Consider the following 12,988-nt stretch of genomic DNA (forward strand, 5'->3'; position numbering starts at 1 on the left):
ACGCTTCAGGTTACATACGCTTCAGGTTACAGACTCTGCTACCCCAGAAATAGTGCTTCAGGTTAAGAACTTTGCTTCAGGATGAGAACAAAAATCATGCTCCAGTGGCGCGGCAGTAGCAAGAGGCCCCATTAGCTAAAGTGGTGCTTCAGGTTAAGAACAGTTTCAGGTTAAGTACGGACCTCCGGAACAAATTAAGTACTTAACCTGAGGTACCACTGTATCAGATGCAGCACTCAGTAAGTTCCCCACCAGTTCAAGGATTTCCACTTTAACAATGGGACATCCCCTATCTCCTTGTGTGTACCCTAAATCTGTTGTGGGTTTCTTGTCTACCCACCAGAGCAGATTTGGGAAACCCATGGGAAGTTGAGATAATGGGGGAAGTCCCATAGTGCAAGCAGCAATCCTTGTTTTGATGGGATGCTGCATTGGATTCAAGCCTATACAACCAATGTAATTAATGCTGGTTGCTCCACTGTACTCATTTGATATGTTAACTATCATAATGATATAAATACACAGCCAAATATGTAGTCAGCATAAGCCCTGAAGTTCATGACAAATGCCAACATCATACGCCATTTTTTAAAACCCAAAGTATCTGTGCAATTCTAGGCCAACAATCAATTCTGCCAACATAAAGAATAATTACATTTTTCTTTGGAGCAGTGGAGAGAAACCTTGCCTGCTCAGCCCGTGATATGTTTTAAAATAAATATTCAAATGTGCACTTTTTGAAACACAAGATTACAGAACTCATATGTGCTTCAAAAGAAGCCTGGCTTTTCCTTGCTTGCTTACTCCTCAGATGAAAGCCTCTATCCTTTATAACTAAGAAAGCTTTATATTTAAAAAGGAAAAAGGAAGAAAGCAAGGGGTTGAGCTGGAAGTGGTTCTTTTGTGTGGAAAGAGAAAGAAAAGAAAACAGGATCCCAGAAAGCGAAAACGAGGTGTTGCATAACTCTTGAATTTTCCATATGTGGGGAGAATAGATTTTGGTGCCTCACCCAGAATTCTGTGCTGCAAGCAAAAATTATAAATAGCAAGAAAGGCTTATGGAGTGGCAGCATGCACTTTCTAATTTGAAAGCTTATCATATATTGAATTGATCGAGCAATGCAGAAGGGAGAATTGAAAATGTTTTCCTGCATATAGACTTGTAGTTACTAGGATTCATATGCTATACTGTCTAAGAATATTTTGCTCTATTCTATGTGTTTGGTGACAAGTTCCATTAATTTAGATTAACCACTCAAAAAGTTGTGTTCATCATATGCAGTTCAGCACGCTTGTGTTTAAAATTAAGGATTGTCTAGTCAACCACTACAAATAGTGATTTTAGAATGCAAGCAAGGACTACTTCATTTGCTGAAACTTGGTTGATACAAAAAATAATGCTGACGCTCAAATATGTAGGCTTGCATCCCAAGATGAGTTAACTGAAGAAAGTCCAGGGAAGCCCTCAAAGTCCAGAAACAGGAACACAGGAAGCTGCCTTACACTGAGTCAAAGCATTGGTCCATCTTGCTGCTAACACTGATGGGACATAGGAGCAGTTCTCTGGGGTGTCAGGCAGGAGGTTCTCCCAGCCCTATCAGGAGATGCTGGGAATTGAACGTGGGGCCCTCTATGCAAAAGACATACTCTACCACTGAACCACAGGGAGCTTCTTCTACCCACCTCCTCTCAAAAGTCCACTATACCTATCCAACCTTGTTCAGGAGCCCCAACCTTCTAGCAAAGCTATTTGTGGGTCACAGGTAACAGCAGGAAGGACAAGGGGGTGAGACATTTTTCTTCTTCCATCAACTTCACCTGTGCCTCACTTGTGGAGAAGGAAAGGCCTCATACTGTCAAGTTCTCAGTAGGGACAAAATAGTGCATTAATCTTCCCCTCTTGCCCTTATTGTGGGGACAAAAATGAGGTGCTAAGAGACCCCTACTGCCCTCTGAGAACTGCAGGTCTGGGAGGGGAACAGGAGAGGTGGTGGACTCTTCTTCATTGGATATTTTAAAGCAGAGGTTGGGTGTGTTATTCTAAAGCAGCAATGCTGCAGCAAGCAAAGGCTCTAACAGCTCAGACAGCTGCTAGTGGCTGTAAAGCCAAACAGGAAGTGTGTGACTGCTGCCATGGAAACAAAGGGGCAGTCCATCCTTATTGAGCACAGGATATGAGCTCAGTGTGTGTCATATGACCTGTACAGGATGTACATAGGTGGAGTTTGGAGTTTCTCTCTGTTTGTTGAAGAGAGTAGACATCTTTGACTATATGACTGCTATAGACAGGAATAAAGCATGTAGTTACATTTCTGTCTGTGTCTGATTCCCCTCCCTGGGGACTATGTAGGGAGGAGGAGAAGGAGGAGAAGCAGTTGGTGTGTTTTTCTCACAGCCTGAGGAAAATCGCCGGAACGGACCTCGCCGGAGGGAGGTCAAAGGAATTCAGCTGGTGCCTGCAGATAGGCACATCCCTCTGACCGAGCCTGAATTCCAACAGGGTGATCATCTGTCAACTGTACAATTCTCTGATGCTATGATTCTTTGAACTTTCAACACCCGTAACAAACTACAGTTCCTAGGATACTTTGAGGGGAGCCATAATAATGTTTTAAATGTATGGTGCAGATGTGATCTCAATGACACAATGATAGTAAACAAATCAGTCATTATTTGATCAACCCATCACTTGTGTGTTGCTTTAAGCTGTTATCCTAAGTATTTTCACAAGGGAATAAGCCCCACTTTTCTTGGTGGGACATTTCTGAGCAAATGTGCTGTAATCCAATCCTGTGGGTGCTTAGTCAGAAATAAGTTGATGTGTTCAGGAAGGCACAACAAAGAAAAAACTAGGGGGGAATTAAGTGATTTCAAATGTTTTCTATTGATAGGTACTACAAATCAGGGAAACTATGCATTGTTCTCATTCAGCCTCTCTTCTTCTGCCATTAAACACCTTGGCACAGAGCCTTGAGGTTTATTTGCACCACAGGAGGTGTCTGTTCTTCCATATGCATGGTTCAAAAAGACAGTGATTGTTTAAATAATAAAGCAAATCACCTTTATATTTCTTATGCTAACAAGGCCATCTTACACATCCATAGCATAGCCTCTAAGCACTGCACTAGATCCTGATACTTGTTCGGCTGTGATGACACATAAATACATTCCCGATTGTAATATAAATGGGTGCAATTCAGTCAGAGTTAACAAGCTTTATATGCCATTGATTTTGAGGGTAGATAGTTGGAGTATTATGTTTATCTCTCTCTCTCTCTCATTCTCATTCTCATTGAATGCAGTGGTGCAGCCTTCACCACTGTAGAGAAATCAGAGAATTCCAATGACAACAGAAACAGGAACAGAAATTACCAGTGTTTTCTTAGTCATCCCATGTCCAGGATGGAAATCAATCCAGTAAAAACAATAGGCACTCACTGGTGCTGTTGGTTTTGGCCTGCAAAAGGTATATAATTGATTACTTCTTCCCGCCCTCCATTTGCACTGTATTTCCTTTGCATCAAAGTGAATAGGGTAGAATAACATAATGACAATGTATCTTACTTAATTTGCATACCTGATTATATAAATGACACCCAGTGACATAATTTCACCACAGCAGGAAGCAAGACAAACAACATAGTTTATGGAAGAAGATGAACTGCAGCAGAATGGGGACACTGCTGCATGCACTGACTAGAGTGGAATGGAAAGAGACGCCTTCTTAATCCCTACCAACAGATGTCTTGCAAGGGGCACAATGCACAGCAAAAAAGAAAAGAAAAAAAACTATTGTATCCTGGAAAAAAGCTTGCATTGCGCAGGTCTACCTCAGTCTTGTCTGCCACATTGATGTATTTATTTTATTTATATATTGAACACTTTTATATGCTCCCTTTTCAGGTAAGATGTCCTCCAAGGCAGCTTACATAGGTAAAGGTAAAGGTACCCCTGCCCTTACAGGCCAGTCTTGCCAGACTCTAGGGTTGTGCGCTCATCTCACTCTATAGGCCGGGAGCCAGCGCTGTCCGCAGACACTTCCGGGTCACGTGCCCAGCGTGACAAGCTGCATCTGGCGAGCCAGCGCAGCACACGGAACGCCGTTTACCTTCCCGCTGGTAAGCGGTCCCTATTTATCTACTTGCACCCAGAGGTGCTTTCGAACTGCTAGGTTGGCAGGCGCTGGGACCGAACGACGGGAGTGCACCCCGCCGCGGGGATTCGAACCGCCGACCATGTGATCGGCAAGTCCTAGGCACTGAGGTTTTACCCACAGCGCCACCCACGTCCCCTCAGCTTACATAAGGAACATCAAATACAACACTACAGCACCAACAAAACACAGTCAATTAAAATGGCAGTGTAAAACATTTCACAATCCAGAAGCACACTCATTACAAAGCTAGCTCAAACAGTTTCAGCAGGGAAAATTCAAAAACAGCAGCAATATAAATAATTAAAGCTCAGAAATATATCCCTGAGATGGGATGGGTTGTTCCATAGACATGGAAGCTACCACGGAAAAGACTCTGTCTCTAGTTCCTGCCAGTTTAATTGGTCTAAAAGTAGGTCCATGAGGCTGGTTTTAAGGCCTAAGCAGGTTCTTAAGAGTGCAGTGAGTTCAAAATAATGAAAATTTTGTTAATCCCATCGTAAAATCAGAAATGTATGCCCTGTTTCTGAATGCCACAAACACTTCAGCATGATCAAAAAAGGCAAGAGATGCAACAATTTTCAAAACAAGCTTATACATTATGTGACATTCAAAGCCAGCTTTAGACAGAGACTTTCTGAGAAGAATATGCTTGTATTTGATTAAAATAATATAACAACAATAGCAACATAGTGGACTGAACGGATCTTATATTAACAGAACCCTAGTATGGTATTTTATATCTCAGAGTAAAGATAGCCAGCGTACATACTAATTTATGGATCATTCATAGAAAATCCTTATTCACATATATTGATTGATTGTGTTAGGAGGAGAAATTAATCTGTTCTTAAAATAGAATACTCCTTAAGGAAGCAGCAACCATAGCTCTTTTATTCACCTGTACTGATTGATTTAGGGAGAGAGGGGATTAACCTCACTTAATTGCCATTCCTTTTCAAAATATATCCATCACTTCGACCAAGACCTGGCAGCACAAGAAGGAGAAACAAGCACAATGTCATCCACATCATTGCCAGCAGACTGCTGGGCAACTTATTATTATTACTAGGGCAACCCACTCAGATGGGGGGGCATACAAATAATAAAACTGTTGTTGTTGTTTAAATTTGTATACCACCCTTCATCCATAGACCTCATGGTGGGTCTCAGCATAAAAATACAAGATATAAAAACCAAAATATATCATAAAAACAAGAGCAAAATAAAACAATAACCCACCCTCACAGAAACACATTTAAAAGGGTATTGGCTGTTAATCAGCCAAAGGCCTGGTTAAAGAGGAACATTTTCATCTGGGACCGAAAGGTGTATAATGAAGGTGCCAGGCGAGCCTCCCTGGGAGAGCATTCCACAAATGGGGGGCCACTGCAGAAAAGGCCCGTTCTCATGTTGCCACTCTTCAGACCTCTCAAGGAGGAGGTACATGAAGAAGGGTCTCAGAGGACGATTGCAGGGTCCAGGTTGGTTCATATAGGGAGATGTGGCCCTTGAGGTATTACAGTCCTGAGCCGTTTAAGACTTTATAGGTCGAAACCAGCACTTGGAATTGGGTCCAGAAACTAACTGGAAACCAGTGCAGTCAGACCAGGATTGGTGTAATGTGCTCAAACCGTCTTGCCTGGTGAGCAACATGGCTGCCAAATTCTGCACCAACTGAAGTTTCCAAACCATCTTCAGAGGCAGCCCTGCGTATAACATTTGGCAGTAATGTAACCAGAGCATAGACCATAGTAGTTATCCTATCCCAGTCCAGATAGGTCCACAGCTGAGCCACCAACTGAAGCTGATGGAAGGCCCTCAGTACCACTGAGACCACCTGAGCCTCAAGTGACAGCAAAGGATCCAGCAGTAATCTCAAGCTACGTACCCACTCCTAGAGAGGGCATGTAATTTGAATGGATGGCTCACTATGCAGCAATCCAGAAGACTACCATATCAAGCATATCTCTACCCTTTGGCAGTACCCAGACACTGGCTTCATTTTTCACATGGACAACCATCAATATTAGTGCCAGCTTTTCTCTTCAATGTGGAACACTTGCTTACATCTCTCTTATCTGAATTATTCATTTACTTAAACAATTACATCTTGACGTTCTTCGATAAAACAACACCCAAGGAAGCTAACAAATCACAGCCATATTGAAATCAAATTTAACAATACAGTATCCGTCTTTCGGTCCCAGCTCCTGCCCACCTAGCAGTTCGAAAGCACCCCTAAGTGCAAGTAGATAAATAGGTACCGCTTTATAGCGGGAAGGTAAACGGCGTTTCCGTGTGCTGCGCTGGTGCTGGCTCGCCAGAGCAGCTTCGTCACGCTGGCCATGTGACCCGGAAGTGTCTCCGGACAGCGCATCTTAAGTGAGATGGGCGCACAACCCTAGAGTCGGACATGACTGGCCCGTACGGGCAGGGGTACCTTTACCTTTACTTATCCGCTACTATTTATTTTGCTCACTCCATTTGGTGATAGGCAGGCATTCTTTATGAAAAATGGTAGATGCCTTTAAATATCTGGTAAATGCTTAAATGACATTGGAGTCCTCCAGTCCCCAATACTGTTATTTCTTTACTGCAATTATCCTGTCATTAAATGCTTGTTTTTCCAACTGAAATAGAGCTTCAAATCAGAAGGCATAGCATAGTCTTTCAGGTGCCCCTTTAACCATTGGGCTAAATTAAATTTTCCATGGCTAGAGGAGAAAATCCTTCACAAAAGCATAAATTACAGTTAGATGACAACACCCACTGGCTTTGCATAGATGCTGGATGGCTAACCAGCTCTACCTGCCACTAAAAACCTTCCTTACTGTACATGGAGCTATTACTGTTTAAATTGCACAGTAAATATTTTATCATAAACAGGATGTTTCAATTTTTGATGTTTAATCCTACTTAATGAAAATGAAGCATTTTCCTTTCCTGCCTACACAGCTTTAAACTGTGAGTCAGTAAGGCTTCCCACACATTATTTGAATTCAAGCTGATTCCCAAATGTGTAAGACAAACCTGTGTGTACCTCTTTGGATGACTGCAGCCTTAGATGGGCACTTTAGTGAATGGCTGATTACAATTAATTGCTAACGCTCCTTTTTCAATACCCTTCCTTTCCAAAATCATATTTTTACCCCCAAGTAAAAACTGTAGTTTTATTCTTCAACAATGAATAAACACTGCCATCTTCTGTCTGTGTTGCTTCAATAAATACTTAACACTGTTCAGGTTTCAAGAGCCCTACATGCTGAGAATATAGACATGCAATCTGTTCCAACCCAAAGCTTTTTGAAGTCATGGTGACATATTCTGAGCACTTATAAGTAGTGAAACACATCTCTGGGCAACTATATATTTAATATACTGCTATATGATTAATTGCCTGGAGTGTGTGTGTGTATACATATACATTCAACTTGAGGAAGTGAAGATTCTGTCTATTATCAAGACCAGTAAGCTGTTTACCATTTAATGGAGTCATTTTGAGCTGTCTTTGAGCTAAACGGGAACGGTTCTTTTTCTTGCAACAGATTTAGTTGCCTTTTATTTTATAGCAGAAATGAGGACTGTGTGGCCCTCCAGGTGTTAGTCCAATGCCCATCAGCATCATATAGCATAGCCAATGGTCATGGATTATAGGAGTTGAAGTTCAACATCATCTGGCAGTACACAAGTTTCCCCACCCATGTTCTGTAGCATATTCAGCAGAATGTTCTGGAGAGTTGGGATTAGACACAAGGAAGATAGTGTTTTTTTTAATCTCACTCTTCTTTCTAGGAGCACAGGTTTGTCCTCTCAGTTTTATCCTCACACCTCTGTGTTAGTGAGTTAGATCAGCCAGAAAGAGGTGGGAGGGGAGGAGACCTAAGATTAGTCAATAGTCCGTTAAGAAGCAATAGATTAATTGAGGTTTTCAAATATATGAAAATGATTTATTTATTTTTATCTTGGAAGGTCCCTGATATGCTCATTAACTGATTTTGAGGGAGGTGGGGGGGTCAGGTGAAATAACAATGTAACATACAGTACAATAAACCCATAGTGGGACTTCCCATTCACCTGCTCAGTGGTGGACAATTATCATGGAGGGCAATAGCTATAACTGTCATTCAAGGATAACAGACCTTTATGAATGGCTGTGATGTAAGAATATCTGCATGGCCCCAGCAGAGTCCAGATTCAAAAGGCAAACCAGCTTCTTAAATAGCTTTAAGTCAGGGATAGGGAAACCTCTGGCCCTCTAGCTGCTGTTGAACTCTAGCTCCTGTTTGTCCTAGCCAACATAGTCAGGGATGGTGGGAATTGTAGTTCACCAACAACTAGAGGGTCACATAACCCCATTTCTGTTATAGGACAGGCACTAAATGGTTGTGGTCAAGAATCTGAACTATTCTCAACTGAATACACAATGCAATTAAAGTATTTGAAATTAACAAGATTTTAGTATTAAAAAACAAACAAACGAGGGGCTAGGGTGCTTATACCATGGTCTCAGAGGTCAGGTAAGCCTAAGGATTTAGGGACAAAGCTTGTCATCTGGTTATTTGGATAACTGTTGAAGACCAGGTCTTGCATTAAGGAAGCAACATGATTTCTGCTTGCCCCTCATGCTATTCCAGTAATGTTAAAACAGAAATATCACAGTGGCCGCCTGCCAGTGTTGTTATGCCCTGACACCATCACAAGTGAGAGGTGGGATGATACAAATAAAGGATCAAAATCAGAGCTGTTGAAATTGAAATAATCAAGATAATGGAAGCAGAAAGAAATAAGAACTTTGTACCCTGAAATCCAGCACACAGGAAGTCACCCAAAATTGTTTAATTTGGTATTTGAATAATTGGCTATTTAATTGTATTGTAATTCAGTATTGTGATAATGTGGCTCTTTTGGATCATTGTAATTAAAAAATAATAAAAAATATTATACAAAAAAGAGGTGAGATGATACTGACATATACAGGAACTATGCTAATGAAACAAAGTGAAAGTAGATCCACTGAAATCAGTGGACACAAACCCATTGATTTCCTTGGGTTTGCTCCGTATGACAAATGTTGGATAGCACCCTGTGTTGTTGGTTGTTCCCATGGCACTACATAAATGTCATTATAGTATGAAATGACAGAGAATCAGCAGCCATTACACTCTAATAACATTAGAAGCACCTCTTATGTAATTCATGTTACATAGTTGTTGTCATCCATGTGTCTCAAGGGACTCTGGGAGTGAAGTCTATCTGCTAGAGAATCACAGTGCCTGCTGTGGCTAGAGACTGATAACTCATAACTACTGTCTCCCATATTGTTTCTGCTGCATTGGCAGCACCAAAGTGACTTCTCCAGGGAACAAGTCTGAGCATTGTGTATGGATGACAAGACTCCACTCTCAGCTTCACTGACATGGTCCAAAGGAAAGCAGAGTAATACATTTGGCACCAGCTTGGCTGCAGGAGTTGCCAGAAGGGAGCATATAAAGCATCATCCAACTGTTTTAGGGACTCCACTCTGGATTTGTATAGAATTCACTTCTTAGTGTTTTATTCTCCCCAATATGTCCTGCAAGGCAGTGGGTATGGATTTGTCCTCAGAGTTCAGTCCTGAAACCTTTCTCACAGATGAGTATAGCTGCAAGGCTGCAGAGTTTGAGGATCAGAATTTTCCTTCTCATAGATAGGCTACCTTCCCATGTTGATGAGTCTCATCTGCCCCTCACTTCCCTTCTTGACCACCTTCTTGAACTTGGGCCCCACTATTGGTCTTGACTGCTCAATCCACCAGAGTCTGTTTTAGCATGCAGGGGAAGTCCCTAAATCACTGCAGGTTTGAGAGCCATTGACTACCCTCACCTGGTTTAGCCAGCCACTCAAAGCCGGTTCCCAGGGTGTGGCCGCTGTTGCATGCTGACAGCTTCTAGAACCGACAGATGAGAGCTGAGTGCAAGGTGGGGACCAAAGGTGGACAAACTATCCCCCAAGGAGCACAATGTGTTTCTCACCAGAGGTACACCCCTCCCATAACACCCCACATACTGTAAACAGCAGCAAATATATCATTTTAAAAAGGGCAAAAGGGAACCCCAAACTCTTAATGGCAAAAGTTTCTATCCCTTGTTCTCTTCTCTCTCTTAACAAGACCTAGAGCGTGCTTAACACTTTTGGAAGGCTGGCTATTTGCATGCCTTTGGGGAATGCACGATAAGGGCTAGAGAGTCAATGAGCTGTTTCTGAAAGAGCGGCTTTCACAAACAAGAACATTTTTCTCCCCCTACGCCATATTAAAATAATGATGATTTGCATCTTCACTTCACCATGAAGAACTACTATATGAGCTAATAAGAACCTTCCTCGCTGATAAGTATACCCCTCTTTAAATATTCAGCAGAGTCAACATTTCATTATTTCTCTGTGCCAGGTGGTCATTATAGGATATTAAGCAACATGATGACATGATGGGGCAATTATAAAATGATAGCTCCCTGCTGCCAATATCCAAAAAGATATATACTTATTTCCCACTTTGAAAGCCTGTGTTCCTTCCCACAGCATGTGTGGCAGGCGGGTTGTCTTTTTCTCTTTGAAATGACACCACCCAACCATAGTTTATTTAGTAGCGTCAAAAGCTGGGAAAAGGATGGGGGCAGCTTGGGCAATATTTCATTAAGGTTGAAAGCTATTATTCAAATTGTTACAAAAATTGGTGCCGATAAAATGAAGTTGAGCCAACTGTCTCCTTGAAAAATGATATCACTCTGTATGCTGCATAATACATTCCAAAAAGGAATATGAAGCCAGCACTATTAAATGGGGTACAGTGGCCTCTGTCAGCTGCATGCCAGACATCCTTTCTTTTCACTGCTGGAAGCATTGAGCAGCCATTCAAGCAACTGTGTTCCTTTTATTTTCTTAAAGAATTATGAAATGTCCTTAAATGGCATCTCTGCACACACTAAAAGGCCCATGTTCAGGATGCTGATATTCAGTAAGGGAGCATTGTTCTCTGCAAAGAGACTGCAGAGGGACTGAAGACTGACAGCTGATCCAGAAAGCACATTTTCACATTCCTCACTGGATGTTGTAGCTCTCAACAAGAGACTTCCGGGGATCACAGCTAGATGCCTTGCCCCTGTGATCACTCTGCTAAGCCAGCCATGCACAATGGACTGCCAGTCCTAACGCCATTCAGCTGTTTGCTGGGTGAGATGAAAGCTTTCAGAGCTGCACGCCCAGTCTCCAGAAAAGTAATATGGGTGTGCCTTTAGCTTTGTAAGCCATTGCCATGGCCCTTGAGGATGTGGAACTGCTCTTCAGCCATGGCTAAGGAGGGAGGGAGAAAATAAGACACTACAACCTTCTATGCTCAGACTTGATCAGCGCATGTCAGCCAGCCTTTGTGCTATGGCAGTGATGCACTTCTGGTGGTCTTAGGTCATGGCTTGGGTTTTTTCTCTCTTTATGTACCTATTTTGTCCTTCCATCTTTTGAACATAATGCTGAAGAATCCCTATATTAACTGGGAGGTCCTGAAAACGTGAGCAACTAGAAGCTACAGCAAAATGTTGCCATGTATCTTCACCCCATAACAGGAGTGCTCAGGGTAGCAGCAAGCCAGCCAGCCTGCCAGCCAGCCATGCCATCTTCCAGAATACCTGCAAGATATTAGAGATACCAGCAGGCCCATTCATCCCCAAGTTTTCTATTTTGTCAGTTCATCATGCGCATGTTTCTATCATTTAAAATCATGTCATTCTCTTTTTAAAGATAAATAGTTTGTTCTATACTAATAATTCACTTGCTCATTTATATTCTAGCTGGGGAGGGGTGCGGGAAACTACATTGTTTGGGGCCCTATTGGATAATATGCATAGAAAATCAAATATTAAGCGAAAACAAACCTTCCCCTTGTATCCACCAGGTACACATCCACTCTACTATCCTAGGCAGTACATGCATGAGCATAACATTTGAATATAGTATCATGTGCATAACATTCAACATGCATAGGTTTACATTGCACAAATGAAATCCCAATAAAATGTTCTACAGTGCTGGATTTTAGACCTATATGCCCTGGATTTAAGTACTGGATTTTAGACCTGTATGCCCTGTTATAATGTTACACCTCAATAAGGACATTTTCCTTCTCTGTCATGTGATCAGATAAACATATCTTCTGATCCAGCCCATTGGCATATGCATTTGAAATCAGACTATTTATTTTTCTGGGTCACAATTTGACTCTACATTAACAATCAGATTATTAATATCATAATTATTTTCTGGTGGCTGCAAAAGGGAGAGCACGTCTTGGTGGGTACGGCAATCTGAGTCATAGCCCTTGAAAGTCAGCTCTGCTAGAGAAAACTGAAAGAAGGAAATTGGACTGTGGTGGAATCTACACACATAAAATGCTTTTGTGAAAATGCTTTTTTAAAAAAATGTTTTGAAAAATATATTAAATTTGCCATAGCTCACCATCACCATCTAGTGTCACATTTGTATATTGCACTTTACAACACACTTAAAATGTTTTGTTTGCAGCTGTATAGCAGAGTCCCCTGTTGCTGTTATTATTGTTATAATGAATGTATTGTTTTACTACTCTGTGACTGTATCTTTGTTGTTTGCTGTTGTAAGATACTCTAAGTATCGCAATAGAAAAGTGGAAGGCAAATATTAAATCTATTTTAAAAAGCTAAAGCTAAAAGTAAGGTAGAAAAGTACAGTTGAGGCATATAGATATCTAATTACATTCAAAGGAACATTCCTTAAAGACAAAACAAGACACAGTTTCATAAACATTAGCCCAATCCATCTACA

This window comes from Podarcis erhardii, assembly GCF_964252035.2.
Source record: "Podarcis erhardii genome assembly, chromosome: 4".
Taxonomy (NCBI): Eukaryota; Metazoa; Chordata; class Lepidosauria; order Squamata; family Lacertidae; genus Podarcis; species Podarcis erhardii.